The sequence below is a fragment of the Triturus cristatus genome, chromosome 2_1 (genome assembly GCF_964204655.1).
Source record: "Triturus cristatus chromosome 2_1, aTriCri1.1, whole genome shotgun sequence".
Lineage (NCBI taxonomy): Eukaryota > Metazoa > Chordata > Amphibia > Caudata > Salamandridae > Triturus > Triturus cristatus.
This window is the reverse complement of record NC_140581.1, coordinates 758785574-758807551: the sequence shown is the minus strand read 5'-3', so window position 1 is coordinate 758807551 and position 21978 is coordinate 758785574. Positions and strand designations below refer to the sequence as shown.

General features: G+C 45.1%; 1 protein-coding gene across 3 annotated transcripts in view; it reads right to left on the bottom strand.

Annotated features, from left to right (window-relative positions):
* Window positions 1-21978, bottom strand: part of GRAMD2B (GRAM domain containing 2B) — a 482135-nt gene that overhangs the window by 357443 nt on the left and 102714 nt on the right. The window lies entirely within an intron of this gene.

Genomic DNA, 21978 nt, shown 5'->3' with positions numbered 1-21978 from the left:
CGTAGCTGTAAATACTTTAAAAAGTTACCTCTTTCCAGCCCAAACTCCAACGGAATATCCCCAAACTTGCGAAATCCTTCTTTCAGGGGCGGCTGGTGACATTTGAAAATGGCGGGCGTAAAAGTGCTGGAGGAGTGCCCCGTCAAAACGCTCTCTGAAACTAGGCCCAAAACACCCCTTCCCCTCCATGGACATTTCACATCGCTGTTGGGTGTCTAGAATCTTAACAGAGCTTCATAGGGAAAAGTACAAAACAAATCTGGAATGCGCAGTGCTGTTCTGCAAGGTTGTCTCTCGCTGGGAGAGTGGCTCCCAGTGGCTGTAGGAGCACGAGCAGAGAGTGAAACCTAAATTTGAAGGCACGGGGTTGATGCGTAGAAACACAGCGGACACACCTTATATTACAAGAAGTGTGTAAACGTGGGCTTGCTTTGTGCTGAGTGGCAAATTGTTTATGTTTTTCACAGGCTATTTCACTCCGTCAGGGAGAAAGATCTGTTTTCATGAAATGGTGTTCCTGTGGTCCAATCTAAGAAAAATCATTCATTGATTGCAGGTTGCATTTTGAGGAGAATCTTGTGAACGTGCAGTCCCGTTCAAAAAACGATTTATTTTTAAAAGCATTTAGAATAGGTTTTGTTTCTGTGCATATTAAAAATGCGAAAATAGCTGCGTACTATGCCGCACAAAAGCCTTTTCATGCCACATAATGTATATGTTTGTTCCATGGTTTAGTCATGCTTTCAATTGAGCTTGGATGTAGAGAACTGTCTCCCCTGTGAAGGTGGTGGTGTGCTAGAATCCAGTGGCGTCGCAAAACTCGAGGTGGGGGGGCTGCAAAGTACCTGAAGGGGGCCCCCTCCGACCACACTCAGGAGCTCTCGAGCTAGTGTACTTGTTATGCCACTGCTAGATACTAGTTTCCAAATGGTACACAGCGCCTTTGGCATGATATCAGTTTCCAAGAGCCAGGAGTAGGCTGGAACACCACACATCCGGTATTACACGAGGTGCCACGTGCCTCCGGGCATAGATGTGACTGCTACGCCCGCGCGTGCACCACAGGCAGAGCTTCTCGTACTTGCAATGGCGCAATGTGTGATCATTTTGGATTATGTAAAGCGCTCCATCTTCAACAGTTACCTAGAAGAGGGCAACATTCAAGCCAATTTACTACTTCCAAGTATATCCTATTTGGGGTCCTGAGGTGGTGCCCATAGGGGGCGGAGGTCGGCGCCACATCCACTGCCGAGGCCCTCATGCCCGGGGTTCTCCCGCACTGCTCTGGGATTGCGCACCTGTGAATACCTCCTGGTAGGGCAACATCCGGCTGTGCAGGGCGGGGGAAGCACCACTTCCGCCTGTGACTCCTCACGCGCCAGGCGCCTAGACAGTGCACAACATCTTCTCCGGGATGGAGCTTGGTGCCGCCGCTTTCCTTGTAAAGCTCCCCAAGAATTAACAGAACCAGCCGACCAATGTATACACCTGCTCCTTCCGTCTTCCCACCTATAAGACTCTGTCCATGGACACCCTAAAAACCACTTCTCCACCACCCCAACCCTACCACCTAACCCTAAACACCACCCCAACCCTACCACCAGCAGCGGGAGAAATTAAAATTAATAAAATTAAAAGACACTTACCTGACCGCCTCTTCTCCTGGTCCGCGTTGGCGCCTCTGCCCCTGCAAACCGGTCCGGAACACCACGTGACGTCAGCACTGGAGTCAAGTGACTGGCAACCCCTCAGCCAATCCTGGCGCTGCTGCATTGCCAGGATTGGCTGAGGGCACAGCCTACTCCTCGCCCGCCGCCTGCCCATTAGGAGACCGAGGCGCTCCTAATGGGCATGCGCAAGGCAGTAAAAACACAAGTACGCATGACTGGGCACGGGCTAAAAATGAATCTCCATGCCCACTCATGCGCACTTGTTCTGCCTTTCCCTGGCTTGTGACAATGCATGTCAGTCAACATGACGCCGGACCGCCCACGGTCCGACGTCATGCTGACTGACATGCATTGTCAGTTCTCCCCACCCTCGGCGTCTCTGAACTTAAGTAAACTAAGTTCAGAGACACCGAGGAGGGAGCTGCGGGCGCGCGGGCGGGTGCGGGGGCGGGGGGGGGGGCAATGCTCCCACGCCCCAATGGACGCACCGCACCTGCCTTCTTTCTGTATAAGATCCCCTAACATCCGGACCCCCTTCACTGACCAAGCAGCTATAATCTCATCTGAAAAGATTTCCGGAAGCGTGGGGTTTTTGTAGAGCTGGGTGCAGTGATTAAGCCTCCCCAGACCAAACTTTCTTTTTAATGCCACCCAGATCTTGAAGGCGGCTGCAAGAGTCTTAAATTTTGTCCTTTTATAGTAACTGGGCTGCGTAAATTTCATAAAGCAGTTCTCGGCCTGATCCCCAAGTAGCAACTTATATACATCGGGGAGCTCTGTTTCCCCTTCCGAATCTCCAGAAGGAGTGCTAAATAATATACTCATGTATTGGAGAGCTGCAGCCTAGTAATAACTTCTTAAATCTGGAACAGAAAACCCCCCTCTCTCCCGTGGTAAGGACATAAACCGAAGAGCACTCCTGGTTTTTCCATGTGCCCAAATGAATCGATTAACTATACCTTCCAAAGTAACAAACCAATGTTTCTCAAATTCAATCGGTATTGCCCTGAATAAGTAAAGGATTTTTGGGGAAAAAAAACTTCATCTTCACCATATTGCATCGGCCAACTAATGATAAATGAAGATTATTGATTTTAAAAAAATCAGCTCTTGCTTTCCTGATTACTGGCTCGATGTTCCTAGCTACCAAGTTCCCCAAATCTGGCATAATCGTTATTACCAAGTATACTGCTGATTCTGTAACACGAGGATCTTCAATGATAGCATACTTGTTCTTTATGACTTGAGTTTTGGTTCTGTTTAGAGCATAACCTGAATATCTGCCGAAATCTTGTGTTACTGACTCCACCACCGTCAGTGCTGAAGAAGGGTCAGCCGTAAGAATAGCCACATCGTCGGCCAAAACTTTAGATTCCAAACCCTGACAAACGATGGGGAGAATTCTATTATTAGCTTCAAATAGCCGTATTAAGGGATCCATATATATAGCAAATAACAGGGGTGAACACGGACACCTCTGCCGAGTCCTCCACTGAATAATAAAAGATGTATGGCCACCATTTTACCTTAAACAAGCAGTGGGTGCCAAATACAGTCCCTGGATGGCTTTAATAAAACCCTCCCCCAAACCAAACCATCTCATCGATTCCCACAGAAAATCCCAGGAGACCCTATCAAATGCTTTCTCAGCATCTAGTAACAAAGTGGCCATAGGGTCTCCTAAGATCTCTGTTGCATCGAAGAGTGTTATCACTCGCCGTACATGCTGCGTTGTCCCCTGGCCCATTATAAAACCATGTTGGCAAGGGTGGATTGTTTTCCTCAAGATATTGTTTAGCCGTGTGGCCATAGCTTTCGAAAAGATTTTAACATCACTATTTAATAGCGTTATAGGCTGATACGAACCTGCTCCCTCGGTGGCTTATCCTTTTTTAAGAAAACTACAACATACGCGCCAGCCCAAGACTCGGGTGCAGCCCCCCCCCCTTTGAGCCAGCAAGATAACCTCAATCAGGTCCGGTCCAATTATGTCCACAAAAGTTATATAAAACTCTAAAGGGATCTGATCAGGGCCAGCCGCCTCGCTAGAAGGTAAATCTTGCAAAGCCCTCATTATTTCATCTTGTGTCAACATACTCTCAAGTGTCTCCCTGTCAGCTGGATCGACCATATGTAGGGGTATTCTATCTAAATATTCTCGTATTTCCAATGGCTTCTCTGTAGATTCTTTACTATATACACATTGATAAAAAAGTCTAAACGTCTCCCGAATCCCTAGGGAGTCAGCTACTACACTCCTATTAAGATCGAAAATTTCCAATATCTCTCCTGCAGCCACTTTTTGTCTTACTCTTACGGCCAAGGTATGCCCCACCCGCTCATTATACTCGTGGCAAAACTCTCTTTTTGCCAAATAGGATTCTGCAACTTTGGCAGCTATACATTCACCAGCCTCGGCCTTGTTTATAGCTAGCTGAAATATTATGTCTTCGGTTGGCCCTCCCGTATTATTAGCAGTGGCCAACGCCTCTTCTAGCTTAATTAGCTTGTCTCTAGTCGCCTCCTCCCGCTGTACTTCCTTCTTTTGACGGTGCATACTATAGCTAGTGGTTTGCCCTCTAACCTCCGCTTTAAAAGCACCCCAGACTATGCCCGCATTTGTGCTCCCTCGATTAAAATCCCAGAATTCTTTGATCCACCCCCTCATATGTGAAACATAATCTTTATAATATAGTAACCTCCATTCGAAAGTCCAGCCCCGGATTTGCTTATCCCCCTGAAAAGCTAACTGTGAGAACTAATGGATAATGGTCTGAAAGTATCTGAGGGTACCTCTCAACACTAGAATTAGTAATAAACTGGTGAGAAACAAAAATCTAATCTAATCGGGAAATAGCTTTATGTGGTGCGGAAAAAAAGTGCTACCAGGGTCTGTAGGTTTCATAGATCACATGCGTCAGTTAAACCATTATTGATAACTAGATTTGTGAAGGCTGCACAGACCTTTCTTTTCCTACCAGAATATTCACTTCCAGGAATGCCCCACTGTACCCCCCAGGCCATTAATATTAAAATCCCTGCAGACAATCATCGGAGTAGCCCACATTGCTAGATTAGAATCTAAAAATTCTAACATATCCGGGTCATCACATGTTGATCCATATACTGAGGCTAATGTAAATTTGTTGCCTCCCAGTGAGCATTCAACCATTACCCATCGGCCCCATTGGTCTGCAGACTTTCTTAGAACCTTTACATCACTCCACCGGGTGAGAATATAGCCACCCCTCTTGTGCCGAAGCCCTGTACCGTATTCACCACCAGTTTATATCCTAATTGTTCCAAAATGCGGGCTCTAATACCTTCTATATGTGTCTCTTGAACACAGAGAAAATCTATACGTAAAGATTTAAACAAAATTGCAGCCCTTTACCTCTTATTTTGATCATTTAACCCACAAATGTTGACAGTCGCTATTCGTAAACTCATGGTTTAGAGTTCCCTCTTTCCTTACAGAAAACCTTCATCCACCTGCCGTTTTTAAATCTTTCAGTGCTTAGGGTTGCTCTCAACACGCTCATTCGACAAACATTTTGCCTCCAGATACAACTCAGCTCGTTCCTTCCCCTCATAAATTGTGCTAACTTATATTGTGCTGATCCCAAACCAAATCCCACTTTCAAGGCCATCCTCGCCCCCACCCCCACCCCCCCACACCCCTTACAGGCAAATAGGTCAAACATGACCTATGTATGGCAGCTGATCTAATATCTCAGGCAGTGCCACCCCCCCCCCCCAGAGATCCCCCTCAACCACATAACCTTTGTGGACTCAGCCTCGTTATCAATCACAGCCAATGAGCACAAACCCTTAAAGCGCTAAATAACCAACAAACAACAAGCAAAAAATATTATTATGCTTCTTGTACCCAAAAAAGTGTCTCAGTAAAAAATTAGTCAGCAGCTGTTGCCCCCACATGTACTATATTGCCTGTGCCCCTTTGCCCACGAGTTTCTTTTAGCTCCTCAAGAAATTCCTGAGCCTTGATCTCTGAAAAAACACATTCTGACCCTCCCCTTATGGATAACTTTTAACTGTGCAGGAAATAGCAAAAAAGCTTCACAGCCCACCCCCTGAAACGGAGTAATCATCTGTCGAAGTCTCCAACTCCGCTCGACCGTTGTGTGGCAAAAGTCACGCCGAGCGAAGAAGGTGTGTCCCTCATACGATCGCTTCGAATCAGGTCTGGCCCGGTCTATTATAGCCTGCCTTAATAGAAAATTACCAACAAAGATCAAGATAGCTGTAGGTCGCTCCCCTTGGCTTTCAGCTCGAGCTTTCCTGAACATTGGAAATCGATGAGCTCGCTGTATCTCCATCTCCCAATTCCAATGGGCAAAATCCGGAAAGGCGCCCTTCAGTAGAGTAATGACAAAGACCATAATGTTTCCCCCCTCCACATTTTCTTCCAGACCAAGTAGCCGCACGTTATTGCGGCGCTGCCGATTTTCGAATTCCTCTAGCTTCCAACATATATCTAGAGGCTGCTTTTCCGTGTGTAGCCTTAAATAGCTGTAATTTCTCAACTTCGACCTCCACTGTGGCGGTTCTTTCTTCCATTTGCAAAACTCGCTCAGAAATATCAATGCATACCTTATTCACCTTGCGGATTGCCCCTTGCACTTTTTTAGTGGCATGTAACGATCTTTTACTCTACTGTCTTGCCTCCCCCTGCATCTGCTTGAGGGTAGCATACAGTAACTCCAGTAATGGAGAGGGGGACACAGTTTCTGAATTGTTAAAGCCTCCAGAGCCACTTTGTCCTGCATTTCCCAATTCCGAACCACTAGCCGTGCTTGCTGTCAGAGTTGTTGCAGAATAGTCCCATTCAAGTTTACGATTAGTTGAGTCTGAAGATCTCAATTTAGCCTTGGCCCGTCATTTTGAATTCATAGACCGACTGCGATGTGTCTTCTGTGTGGCAGATGACTCCCCAGAAGCCATCTCTTGTGATATCTCCAATTCGCTAATCTCTGATGTGTCAGAATCATCATTTAGAGAGAAAAACATGTCCCCTTCTGGGGAGAGCAGGGGGGCACTTTATCATGATGATATTATACCCTGGTTGCTCTGGTCTGCGGACGCACTTCTAGTGTTACCTCCATCATTCTCCAACATAACCAACACTGGCTGGACCTGTACTAAAGCTTGTAGCTGTCTATGAGCTAATTGAGAACTTGCTGCATCAGAGACTGTATCCAAGTCTTCCAGAATAATGCTGCCATTGTCATTTTTTATATTGTCACCATTGGCAGTCTTGTGCGCTGTAGTTGCCAATAGAGAATCTACAGTCTCCTTAAGATGTGTATTAAGAGGGGACCCTCCGATTATATATGGGTCCTGGTGTCTCTCACCACTCAATTCTAGTCCGGGATCAGCACTAGTCACCATAGCAACCAGTGACTGAGACTTCGGATTACCATGCCCAGAATCCCCCTGTCCGGCCACAGGGATGTTGATGCCCACCGAGTCAAAGTCAGGAGCATCTACTGTGAGAGCGGGGATTCCCTGACTTTTGGGAGCTTCGGGACTTTCGGGAGCAGCCAGGAAAGCCGCTGCAGCACAGCCAGCGATGTTTGGGGCCATGACCGCTCTAAATGCCTCCGCAACTGAAGGCTGCCGCATGGAGCTCTCCCCAGCTGCAGCAGCAGCAGCACGTAGTCTGGTGCTGCCTGCCACGCCTGCCACGCCAACATCTTTCTGTTTTAGCGCACTGTCTTCTTCCTTTTGTTGGGTGCCCCCCCCATCGTACCTGCCCAGCACCTTGCACTGAGTCCTGATAGTCATCCTTTGGAGCCCCTTTGGGGTCTTTTAAAGCGTCCTTGATTGATTTAGTTGTCTTTGGGGCCATACTGCAGTGTAGTCGTGAGGACCAACTCCAGACGAATGAAAATACCCCATGAAGAGTCACACCGATCCGTGTAAAGCGGGAAGCAAACTGACAGCGGTCCTAAACTCCCAGTGCTCGAGCATCAGCAGCCTGCCAAGACTCTGGGTAAGTCCACAGGAACATGTCAGTCGTTTAACCCGAGCATTTTGAACGGGAACTCGGGAGAGTAGAGTTAGCGCTGCTCTCCCTGAGATCAGTCAGCGGCCATTTTGCCAAGGAGCACACGTAATGGTATATCTTATCAATTTTTGAAAGAAACGTAATGGTAATTGCTCATATGGGATGTATCTGTGTAGGTTTATCGTCCCCACGTTATCCATAAATTGGTGTAGATAAGTGAGGGACAGGCCCAGGCATAGATAGGCCCTTTCAGGGCCAGATTATGAGTAATCCAATGGGAAGATATGCCAGAAGGCATGAAATTAATCTACCCACTCAAATAAAGCTGTATAGAATACATTCATAGGGGTGGTGTCCAGAGGCCTAGATGATGGACAAGCATGTGTGCGGGCACATCTGCAAACATCTGCGCATTGTCGCACACAGGCAATTGGTAATAAACTGTAATGAATATGTGTGTTGCCCATTCAGGGCGTAGTGTAATGAAAGCATGACAATAATATGGTGTGACAATGCATATTTACGTATGATCAAATATTGTTGATATGCTATGAAATGTTATGCACATTATCATTAGGACCCGAAGGAGGATTATGTTAATTTTTTAATAATTTCCTGGACCTTTTTTCTTTTTTTTTTTAAATTATGTTTATTGACATTTTCTAACATAATCAAAACATTATCGGCATTGCTTATCATGAGAATCAAACCATTGACAAATATATGGTCATTTGACATATGATATATCATTTCGATGACATTGTTTTTATATTGAACCCCTCCTTGCGCCCCAGTCCCTGCACACATAATTAAATTATATAATATCATACATTCCGCTTCAATGGTCCCTTCAATTGCTTACTTCTGAGTCTGGATCCTCCCTCCGGGGGCTTGCACACATTCCCACGATAGGCATTCCACCCTCCCCATATCAGAGACCATTTTTTTGGGCACCCTCTGTGAATATATAATGTCTTTTCAACAATCATTGCATTATCCATGGCCTCACTCCACTGAGGAAGGGTAGGAGTCTGTTGGGACCCCCATTGCTGTGCTATATTTCTCTTCGCCAGCATCATACCCAGTGTTACCCATGTTTGTGCTGTACGAGTCAGATCCGTCGGCTCCCATACGTTAAGGAGACATCTCCTTGGGTCTGGGAGAATCGTAATTTTTGTGACCTGCGAGAGGGTGCGCATGACTGCCTTCCAGTAACGGACAATTGCAGGACATAGCCAGAGGGTGTGAAAAATGTAAAAAAAAATGTAAATTGATACTTGTATAGCGCACTACTCACCCGCAAGGGTCTCAAGGCGCTTGTACGAATACCGCTGTGGAACCCATCCTGGCTTTCCCTGTGAGGCGTCCACTCCTGGGCACCCCCAAGGTGGAGGCCAGGCATCCTTAGCGTTGTGGGGGCCGTTGTGGAGATTAAGCAAGCTATTGCCCAGAGTTGCAGAGTGGGACTCCATGATTGGAATAGGCACCGAGGCGAGAATTATCAGGTCCGTGGAATTTTTGAGCCCAAGACCCGCCGAGGCGGGGAATTGAACCCTGGTCCCGGGCTAGACCTCTGCATCAGGGTCTGCCGCTCTAATCATTGAGCCACACTTCTCCACGAAGAGAGTCCCCTCTTCTCCACATTGTCTGAGACAAAGCGGTGAGTCCGTCCGATGCAGTTTATGTAAGAGTGTTCGGGTGTAATAAGTACGGTGTAGGATTTTTATTTGTATGAACTTTAGTTTTGAAGGTATCGCTACTGTCTTAGGGGATGAGAGCGTGTCCTGCCAGTCTGTTTCGTCTAATTCTCCTATCTCTGCTTCCCATTTGGATTTGAGGGCTTTCAGGGGGTCCGGCTGGTTGTCTATTATTTTCCGATATGTTTGAGATATGAATTTTTTGTTGAGATGCTCTGTGAGAAGTCTGTCTTCTAGCGGTGACGATTCCGCTAGCTGTGTGCCTGGTGGGATTGCGAACATGAGAGCGTGTCTGATCTGTAGGTATCGGTATTTTTCAGTATCCAACAAACCATATGTAGCCTGTAGGTGAGCAAATGTGACTACTTCTTTTTTCTTCCACAGATCCCCGACTCGTGAGATTCCTATCAAGTCCCATTGGCGAAAGCCCTTAGTATTACGTAGCATACCTAGTCGTTTTGTGTCCCATAGTGGCATCGCCTGTGTTATCTTTCCCTCCCATCCCAACGCACGTTGAGCCTGGAACCAGATTTTTACCGTATGGGCCGTTGGGCCCGGAAGATTATGCCTTCTAACCTTGTTGTACAACGCACCCATTATTCCTACAGTGTCTAGCAGATGTCTATCCATGCGATAGGCCGGGTCGTCACCGGGAACGTGTAGCTACTGGTTCACCACCGTGAGCTGCGAGGCCCAGTAGTATATCTTGATATTGGGGAGCGCAATACCCCCATCGTACCAGCTCCTTGTTAATTTGTGGAGTGCTAGCCGCGGTGTTTTCCCATCCCACAGTAGACTGGTCACTTCTGTGTTTATTGCTTTGATGTATGCTGGAGATACTGGGAAGGGCGTGTTCTGCAGTGCATACAGGAACCTGGGGAGCGCCATCATTTTAAAAAGAGCCGCTCTTCCCAGAAGTGTTAGTGGCAAGAAGCGCCAGTGCCTGACGTCTCAACGGAACCGTATTAGGGGCTGTGTGAGATTTTCAGCAATGAATTGCAATCTATCAGGTGTTACGTATATCCCTAGGTATTTAAATCCATTTTCTGCTATCTGTATTACACATCCACTTTGGAGCCGCAGTGGGGAACCCTGCAGTACATAAAGGAGTGACTTTGCCCAGTTAATGGTATAACCAGAGACCCACCCATACGACCTACATATGTCTAGGAGACTATTAATGGGGCGCGCCGGGGATGCCAGGTATAATAATATGTCATCCGCATATAGGGAAATGCGGTCCTCCCATCCCATTGCCCATCTCAGGCCGCGGATCACCAGGTCCTGATGTATCCATGCCGCCAATGGTTCCAAAACCAGCGCAAACAGAAGCGGCGTGAGGGGGCAGCCCTGTCGTGTTCCCCTCCCCAACGGGAAGTCGGTTGATATATGGCCATTCACCACCACCTGCGCCAGCGGTCGCGTGTATTATAGTTGGATCCAGGCACAGATCTTTGGTCCGAATCCCAAGTGCTGTAAAACTGCAAATAGGAATGGCCATTCTACCAAGTCAAATGCCATTCTGGCATCAAGAGACAGAATGACGGCATCTTCCCCCATGGTGGACCGACGCGCGATGACCCCGTGGAGTCGTCGCAGATTAAGGGCGGTATTACGATTCGGCATAAACCCTGACTGATCCGGGTGTAACACTGTTGCTAGGTGTGCCTGCAGCCTCGTTGCCAACACTTTAGCCAAGACATTGGCTTCGGAATTAATCAAGGAGATCGGTCTATAGGACGTGCATTCGTGCGGCGGTTTGTTTGGTTTATGAATAGCCACTATAGAGGCCAACCTCTGATCTCTGGGGAGGATCCCCTTCTCTAGGCTGTCGTTGTACATATGCAGTAGACGAGGAACAAGCTGCGTTGCTGCTTTTTTATATAATTCCACCGGGATCCCGTTCGGTCCTAGCGCCTTCCCGGTGTGGAGTGCTGCTATCGCGAATGTTAACTCTTCCGGCTCTAAGTCTTTCTCGAGGGCCTCAATCGCAGATGGAGCCAGTACGGGCATTTGTATGTCTTTGAGAAATTCTAGATTGTCCTCCACTGTAGCCGAGGCCTCTTGTGTATATATTTTTCTGTAATGCTCCGCTAGTGCCCCCACAATCCGCTAGGGATCCGCGGTTAAGCTACCGTCTTCTAATTGGATTTGCGTCACCCATCTAGTAGCACGCTCCTTTTGTTCCAGCCAGGCCAGTAGCCTACCCACCTTGTCACCTAGTTCATAAATAGTATGCTGTGTCTAGTGTCTAGTTTTCGCCATCTCCCACATATATGACTTGTATTCTTGTCGCGCCATGTGCACCCTATGCGTTGTATTTCCATCTGTATGCAACACGTGGTCTGCTTCTGCCAGGGATACCTGCCGCTCAAGACCCTCTATTTCCTTCTTCTGGGATTGTTTGTAGTTCGTCACTATCGAGATGGCCTGTCCCCGAAGGACTGTTTTATAGGCTTCCCATAGTGTCGTAGGGGATGTCACTGAGTGCTCATTTTCTGCGAAAAAATTCTTGGTCGTCGCGAGGAGGGTTTTACTGATTTTCCGGATTTTTAAGTATCCTGGATGGAGTGGGAACAGCCTATGTTTCTTCAATGTGGAGGCAGCGTAGGCAACAAGCAATGGCGAATGGTCCGATATACCCCTGGGCAAGTGTGTTATCTCTGTCACTCCCATGAGCCCCGTCCTTAATGTAAAGATATAGTCTAGTCTGGAGAGGCTATTGTGCGCCCCAGAGTGGAATGTGTATTGCCGCAATGTCGGGTGTAGAGTTCTCCATACATCTATTAGGCCCAGTGCCTCAATGAATTTGTGTAACTTAGGATTAGTAGTGCTGGGTTCTCTGGGGGGCAGTCTATCTACGGACGTATCCATTGTTGCATTGAAATCACCTCTCATTATTAATTGTCCGTGCGGAAGTGGTGTAGCGCCGGGGGGACATATACTGATAGCAAGTTATAGGTTTTTCCCTCCCACTGGCAGGTCATTGCAGCAAATCGCCCCTGTTCATCTTTTCAGAAGTCGATACCTATTAGTGGGAAGCGTTTATTGATTAGTATACCCACTCCCCGTGACCCTGACGTAAAATCGGAATGCATCACCATTTTGAAGCCCCATCTATCTAGGGCTCTACAGGCCGATCCTGTCAAGTGGGACTCCTGGAGAAGCGCCACCGGCGGCCCTTTGCGCTTCAGATATTGCAGCACCAGCCCTCGCTTTATTTTGTCCCCCAGGCCATTCACATTCCAGGACAACACTTTTAAGGGAGGGTCAGGTGTCCGAGGGGTCGGTATCTTGAGCCCCAAGTCGTCAGTGGGGGCACTTACTTGTGGCTTATCTGTCATCTATGTCAGTGCGGTGTTGTGCAACACGTGTATTTCCCATCACATCAATGCCATAAACGTCATCTATCAACATACTGTATATGATAATCAAACCTAAAACTAAACTTCTAATGAACTCGATGAACCTTACCCCTCCCCCCACCCCCCTCCCTGCCTCCCTGCATCGCGGATTCCAGGATCTTTGTAATTAAAAATTTTAAATTGTAAGATGGCCCCATTGTCATGCACATCTAGCAATTACTGCCCACTTAGGGCATGATCAATTGGAAAGGACTGGAAGAATAGCTGCCTTGAACATTCAGGGCGTGATGTATGTATAGCAATGATATACTGTGATAGCGTATCTACAGGGTCACTTATTCGTTAATGAATATTAATGAAATGTAATGCATATTAGGATCTGACCCAGGAACAAAGATTATGTTTATTTTCTAATGAAATCCAGAACTTCTTGAATCTCAAGATGGCCGCTATGAAACACACACTGACAAGCCTCATTGTTATCCGCCATCAATGTTGAAGATTTTCATGAACCAATGAATTGTAATTTGATATAAATGCTGCTTTGAGCTCGGTCGCACTGACATTGAGAAAGGCGATTGTGCCAAAACTCATCTGTTCAGTGGATGTGGTGTGTCAGCAATAAATACATTGGAATAGCTCCCTAGAGTGTGCTTTGAATCCTTTTAACCAGGATTGGGCTGAACTTTGGAGATTAAAAACTTGGGTCCACCCCCATGTGAAGCAGCATCCATAGTGTGTAGTGTGGCGGCCGGTGGAAGCAGAAGGAAAGTATATATATTTTGCAGATAACCGGCCTTGATCACATGACAACATTACAAGCAGTGAACCACCTTTTAAAGTGCAAAGTGCTTGGCATGTTATTAATGAATATGGAAAAAAGACTTATCGCATACCATGATGCGAGAATATAGCTGTACAAATACTAATCTTGCCGCACAACATCAATGTCAATTAATTTTCTTTTATTAAGGGTTTAAAGTTTTTTCTACATTCATGGGGTTACTAGTTTGAAGTTTGAAGTATTTTCCCTACTCTTGCGTAAGCTGCAGTAGGAATAGTAAAATTAGCATCTCCGCAGTCCAACACTTTCTCTACTGTTGCACTGACTGGAGAAGGGAATACTAAGTTTCACCCCTCTGAAACCCAACACTTCCTTTACTGTTGCAGAGACTGGAGAGGGAACAGTAAATTTCACCCTGCCAAAATTCAACTCTTTCTCTACTGTTACACCGACTGGGGTGGGAATAGGACATTTTATCCCTCTAAAGTCCACCACGTTCCATGCTGTTACGCTGTTTGAAGTGGGAATAGCACATGTTACAGCCCCAAAATCCAATGCTTTCCTTACTGTTGCACAGACTGGAGTGGGAATAGTCCATTTTATGCCTCCAAAGTGCAACGCTTTCCCTACTGTTGGGCTGTTTGGGATAGGATTAGCATATTTCTCCCCTCCGAAATCCAAAGCTTTCCCTACTGTTGCAAATACTGGAGCGAAAATAGTAAATTGTACCCCTTCCTACTGTTGCACAGACTACAGTGTAAACAATAAAACTTACCCCTCCAAAGACAAACACTTTCCCTCCTGTTGCGCTGTTTGGAGTGGGAATAGTACATTTTACCCCTCCGAAGTTAAATGCTTTCCCTACTGTTGCACTGACTGGAGTAGGAATAGTAAATCTAACTCCTCCGAGGTCCAACATTTTCCCTATTGTTGAACTGATTGGAGTAGGAACAGTAAATCTACCCCTCCTAAATCCAACTCTTTCCCTACTGTTGCATAAACTAGAGTGGGAATAGTATATCTCATATTCTTAGATTAGATTTTATAGCATTGTTTTATTTTTTTACATTTTATATTATGTATTTTTTTTAATTTATGTTAATGTTAGCATTTTTTATAAATGTGTTGTTTGGAATTAACAATTTGTTTTTAAGACAAATTTTATTGGTCAAGCGGCACATGTACAGCAGAGCCCTGCAACCCAGCGACATCTGCACAATTATAACATATAGAATTGACTTTGACATTTTTCCGCTACTATATCCAATAAAACCTTAAAGGAAATACAACATAAATCCAACGCCCCCCCCGCCCTCCCCCCGAGTGCACTACCCATCCACCCTAACCAGATGGATTTAACAATTTATTTGTTGTCTACATTATTTTTTCTGTAATTCAATTGTTCATATTTTTATAGTTTTATTGTGTTGGTTTGGTTCTATATATATATGTGCGTTTACAAATTAACATAAAACATTCTATGGATTTTATTATTAGTATGGATATATATATACTTTTATATATATATATATATTCACTTAAAAAACCATAGGTTTCACACATGTTATAGTTAGGTGGATATTTCCCTCATAAAAAACCAATTAAATTCCCCCGTTATAGTTAGTTCAGATAACTATAACACGCGCGCCCGCAATCCTGCTCATGACATCACATATTACATCACTCATGACATGGTCAGTGGTATCACTCATGACATCACTGATGACATCATCCTTGTGATAGAGTGGCGGTCGCGCGAGTTATAGTTATCTGAACTAACTATAACGGGGGAATTTCATTGGTTTTTTACGAGGGAAATATCCACCTAACTATAACATGTGTGAAACCTATGGTTTTTTAAGTGAATTTGCAAGGTTTTTTAAATGCTAATTCCTAACTATAACGTGTGTGAAACCTATGGTTTTTTCAGTGAATTTGTACGTTTTTTTAAATGCTAAGTTATGTATGTATTATTTTTTTTAAATATATTTATTTTACAATAAACTACGTATTAAATTATTATTATTATTAATTTTTTTTCCCACCGTGCGCGCACCCCCGCGATTTAAAAAAAAAAATTACAATGTTTTTTTCTGCCTTCAGGGTCCTTCAGGGACCCCCTGACAAAGGCTAGAGGGTCAGGAACTCTCTACCCTGCCCCCTTTTCACGTTCGCCACCTTCCTTTTTCACTCTCGCACTGAAAACAAACAAAATGGCGGCCGACACTTCCTGATTTCGACCGATTCGAACGTTGACTAACATGTAACCACCAATCAGAATTACACTCGCGCACGTTAGGGTGCTCGCACGGTGCGCGGCTATAGATATGTATGTGCTTTTAACTGCAATTTTCTCTGGAACTACTGAACAGATTGACTCCATATATGCAAAAGGCACATCCCTGACCTGAGGACTACCTCTCTGCCAAATTTCAAGTAATTCTGTTCAGCCGTTCGGGCTGTACCTTCGACTAAAGGTCCTATGGGAAAATGCATGGGGAAAATGCGTTTTGGGACCCCCCCTTTTTTCTCGGCCCCCGCATGACGAATCCCCCCGAGACTTTCAGGGTAGGAGCTGAGCGGAGCGCCCCATTCGTTTTGAAAATTTCATGAAGATTCGTCAACCGGCGCCAAAGTTATTCAAAATAGAATTTTCAGATTTCCTATGGATACACGGTCCTAACTATAACTATCTACTGGCGACCGCCAGTAGATAATATATGGGAGATTTAAACAAATAAAAATTATTGTAATTCTGGTATACTATATATATAACATATATATGTTTTTGTGTGTTTATATAAGTATATATTTATATATATATATAATACTAAATATTAGTGGAATATATTTGAATTACATTATATTGACTTTATATATTGAAATATTTAACATTTATTACTTTAAACTCTTTATATTAAAAACATCTATATTTAAGAAATATTTTTTTACTTAACATTATAAGTACATTAAGGTATGTCCCTAATTGTCCAACTCTTTTGACACTAAAATTTAAACCATCGTGGATACTTTACATCTCATGGACACTGCCTCGACGAGGATTAGTGGCCTTATGGCACCGCAGGCAGTAGTGATGCTCTCTTGTGGCCAAGTGCTACAGGAATTTGCTCTGATCTCACTTGAGGAGTCCGCTCAGCCCTTGAGGGCGTGCAAATCATGGTCTACAGACAACCCTTGTCCTCCAAGGTTGTTGCCACCAATTGTACAGCCATCAAACCGGTTCTAAATCATCTCTTAAACCAGTCAATGTGTTTGGCCATAGTGCCCAGTGGCTGGAATCAGGGCGTGCTGATTCCTTTGTTAAAGAAACCCTCGGGAGATAAGACCAATATTGTGAAGCTTCATCCCATTTCTTTGCTGCCATCTTTTACCAAAATTTTGGAGAAGCTTATAAACAAACAACTTTCTGCTTTTCTAATAGAGAATGTGCTTCTTCACCCTACCCTTCCGCCCAGGTTTAAGTACTGAGCCCACTCTTTTTGAAGTTTCAGACACAATACGGCTAGTGGTGGATCATGGAAAGTAGGTAGAACTGGTACTCCTTGATCTATTTGTGGCTTATGACACGGGCTCACATTCAACACTTCTGCAACACCTAGAGGCCATAGGTGTCTGCGGTTCTGCCTTGGCTTGGCTCTGTTCCTTTGTGACAAATAGGTCTCATTCAGTCTGGATGGCTCCGTTTGCCTCTGATTCTAAAACACTGTGTTATGGGGTCCCTCAGGGGTCTGCACTAAGCCCCACATTGTTTAACGTGTATATGACCCCCTTGGCTACCCTAATAGAATCTTTTGGGGTGAAGAATTTATCATATGCAGACGATACGCAGTTGCTTCTTACTCTTGATAGAAATTCACCCAATGCACTGCGTAACTTCCAGGCCTGCCTGACTTCTGTATTTCTTTGGATGCACAACAGTGGCCTCCAATGTAATACTAATAAGACAGAAATTTTGCTCTATTGGGTCCCCCTGCCTAGTTGGGATAAATACCTTGGCCTACGGACGTTCCCCCGCCTCCTACCCCTGCTACAGTAGCATACAATCTTGGGGGTAAAATGTGATACTATGGCTTCCTTTGCTTCTCAGGTTGCTGGAGTATTAGGCACCTGCTTTGGCCTGCTAAAAATGCTAAAAAACTTTCTCTACCTCCTCCCACTCCCCTCAGCAGAAAACGGTGATCAAATCAACCGTCATTACTTCAAGGCTGGATTATGCTATCTCTCTGTACTGGGGCCTACCTGCGTACCTCCTGAAGAGATTACAGCTGGTGTAGAATGCTGCAGCCAGGCTTTTATCATACCATCCCTGGAGAGCTCACATTCAACCAGGCCTAAAACAAACTACACTGGTTGCCTATAAAAGAAATTGTAAGGTTTAATGGTTTGGTCTTGGCACGCACAGCCTTCTATTACAAAGGCCCTCTGTATCTGTCAAACAGATTTACTCCTTAACAACCAGTGTGGTCTCTTCGATCATCTATTGCCTTGCTGGTGGCAACTCCATACATCAGACGGAAAAAGTGGGGTGGTGGCTCCTTCTCTTATTTGGTCACCAGTGAGTAAAATGCACTTCCAGGTCAGCTTTGCGCTTCTAGGGACATTGTGACATTTAAGAGACTTCTTAAGACCTGGCTCTTTAGTTCCGCTTTCTAGTACCACTGTTATTTAGGGATCAGACTTGCTACGTAGAACCAGGACACTCTTTTGAGTAGCTGTTGCGCTCTCCAAATTCTTAAATAATAATAAATAATAAAGGAGCAGCATATTTTGACAAAAAATATTTTGTTAGTGATATTGTTTACCACAATTATATTGTCAGTGATCCAAGTTTCCTGATAGGCCCAAGTGAGTATGAGATTTTGTTAATTTTATATTGAAATTTCTGGATTTTTAGGTGCTACAATACTAACAATGGTGCATTTTGACTAATGATTCACAGTAAACTACTCCTGATTGGTTTCTTTTGTTGTCTTTATTTGTTTTTTAGTAGTTCCTGATCATTTACTCTCATTAGGGGTCTGCACTTAAATGCGTACACATCTTGTGCACTCTCTAGTACTTTTCAGAGAGTTTTAAAAAATGTTGTGGGTTTAAAAAACTTCAGCATTTCTTTGACCATTGCATCAGGAAGAGACCAGGAACCACCTGAAAAGTCTCGAGATGAGGAGCAGCAGCAGAGGACCAGTCCAGAGTCCACTGTATAGCAGGAGTTCTCCATTTCATCAGGTTTAAAAAAGGTGTTAGCCAAACTGATCAGCTCAACTTGTGCCATAAAGGTTTTATCCGAAGCATAGGAAAAACCATAAAGGTTTTAATCTGAAGCATAGGAAAAAAGAATTCCTGTATTTTCGGGATGCATAACAATCTCAGTGTGTGGCATACCTGGCAGTACAATGCTGCAAAACACAGAAGATATGAAGACAAAGGGGTGTCTACCTCTGCTCAGTTGTCCTGAACATGCACCCTAGAGATTTTCTTCTACCAAATATGCTTGCCACCCAACAACAGGACTTGAGCTCTTCATAGATGGGTTCGGATTGTATTGCATTGAATATGGCAAGATAATATTTGTGGGTTATGTTATGTTATGTTACAGGAATTTATAGAGCGCACGTATACCCAGGGGTGTCTTGGCGCTAGACATAACAATGATCCAAGAATAAGTCGGCCCTAATGCTGGAAGAGCCAAGTTTTCAGTTGCTTCCTGAAAATCGTTAGGGAGCTAGCATTTCTGAGGGAGAACGGAAGGGTGTTCCACAATTTAGACGCTCCGTAAAAAAAACTGCGTCCACCCCAGTGAGTTTTGAGAATTCTTGGTACAGCGAGTAAACGAGCTCCAGTGGACCGCAGCTGTCTGGTGGGACAGTACCAAGAAAGATGATCCTGCAAGAAACTCGGACCAATACCATGCAAGGCCTTGAAGACGATGCACAGGGCTTTGAAATCAATATGCTGGGGTATAGGAAGCCAGTGGAGATGGCGGATTCCATTGGAAACGGAGTGATATTTAGGAATATCCAGTATGAGGCGAGCCGCTGCATTCTGGATCATCTGTAATTTATGCAGATGTTGCTTCTGTGCGTTCAAGAAAAGGCCATTGCAGTAGTCGAGCCTAAGGCAGGAGACTACTGTTCTCCTGGTGTGATTGGGGATGTAAGGAAAGATTTTCCTGATTTTCTTGATGAGAAAATGCGATGCCGACACTACCGCGTTTGTGTGATGATGGAAAGTGAGCTTGGCATCCATAAGCACGCCCAGGTTCTTTACCTTAATCACCGGAGTGGGAGGGGAGCCCAGCTCAACGGGCCACCATAGATCATTCCACGGGGGCTGAATGCTCCCGAAAATTAGGACTTCTGTTTTACTAGAGTTGAGCCTCAGGCGGTGTGCTGTCATCCACTTATTGATTGCACTCATGCAATTCCTGAACTGCGGAGCCGGCGACTGTTGGGATTTGGAGGCTGCCACCACAATCTGGGTATCATCAGCATAGGTGGTCAGACTGAAACCAAAATTCCGGATAAGGGGTGCTAGTTCAGAGACATATATGTTAAATAGTGTGGGGCTTAGAGAGCTCCCTTGTGGGACACCGCAGGGAAGTGTGTAAGAGTCTGAATTAAAACCATCCATGGATACGGTGGATGTTCGATCGGCGAGAAAGGAGGCTATAAGTGCGCGTGCTGAGTCTCCTAAACCTAGCTTCTCCAAGCGTCTCTGCAGAAGGCCATGATCCACCGTATCAAATGCCGCAGAAAGGTCGAGGAGCACCAGAGCTGCTGCACCTCCAACATCCATAACTGCCCTAATCTCCTCGGAGGCTTTGATCAGTGCTAACTCTGTACTATGGTCCTTACGGAAGCCAAATTGGGTGTGATCCAAAAGGCCATTGGCATTGATAAATAGGGACAATTGGTTATTCATTATTTTGTCCACTATCTTTGCTGGCAACGGCAGTCTGGCAATGGGCCGATAGTTGGTGGGGTTAGTCGCATCAAGAGTGTTTTTTTTTAATAAAGGTAAAATGGAAGTCTGCTTCCAGCTAGTCGGGAAAACACCAGAAGAGAACATCAGGTTATAAATATCGGTGAGTGGGGGACTCACCGACTGTACCAGTTCTTGATAGACCCTTGGGGGGCAGGGGTCTAAAGGTGAACCCGACTTAGCTTGAAGGATAAGGTCTCTCACTGTGTCTATCGAGATTGCAGAGAACACAAATGGTGGAGGCTTGTTAGTGCTTGGGCTGTTTGGGCATAAAACTGGGCTGGGGTCAGAAGCCACCCTAAAAGCATTAAAAATATCTAAAACCTTCGATTTAAAAACCTCGGCCACCTCGTTGCAGAATTCCTGGTTAACCCTCCTGCCTGAGTTAGTGGGTGTCGAGAGCTTATTAATCACTGTAAACAGTTCTTTAGAGGAGTTGGCGGCGGACTCGATCTGCGAGGTAAAGTATCTTTTTTTTTCAGATATGAGGAGTTTTTTATAATTGGAAAGTGCAGTCTTATACGCTAATTTCTGAGGCTCATCATAGTTTGTCCGCCACCGTCTTTCTAAGCGACGACAGTGCTGTTTTTCCAGACGAAGACAGTCGGAGAAACAGGGGGCAGAGGGTGTAGACCTATTAGTTGAGAGCGTTCTTTGAGGAATTGAAGCATTCGCTGCATCCTGTATCCAATTAGTATAGCTGTCCACAGCCAGGTCTACCTGGTCATGTATGGAGGGATAAGAGGATTCTAGCAGAGCAATAAAAGATGGTAGGTCTGCTTTATTCCATGCAAGCCCAACAGAGGCAGAGTGTTTACTGACAACCTCCTTGGGTTCACTAGGCATGGGGAGCGTGAGTTTAATTAGGGAGTGGTCTGACCAAGTTAAAGGAAGCGTATCCTTGATCATAAGACCCTGGATCGAGGAGAACACACCATCTAGTGTGTGCCCAGCAGTATGTGTGGGGGAATGCACCAATTGTGAGAGTCCGAAAGAACCAAAACTGTCCAATAGCTCTGCTGTATCTTTGTTCCCTACATCCTCTAAATAAAAGTTAAAATCTCCAAGGATGATAAAATCAGAATTTAAAATAGCTGATTCCAATAGACTGCCCAAATTAGTTAAAAACGTGGTGCGAGGGCCAGGTGGGCGGTAAAGAAGAATTCCCTTGAGCGTTAATTTGGGATGAAGTGTAAGCGAGAAGTGGAGGCCTTCGTAGAGGGGGGAGGAGATGGAATAATGAGCTGACGGAAACCGGTCCATAAAGATAATGGCAACTCCACCCCCACGCTTAGCAGACCTGTCTTCCCTGATCACTTTATATCCCGTGGGTGTGGCCGTAATAAAGTCGGGGTCAGATGCCGCATCGGCCCAAGTCTCTGTTATAAATAATATGTCTAAAGCTAGGTCCTCTATCATCTGAGCAATT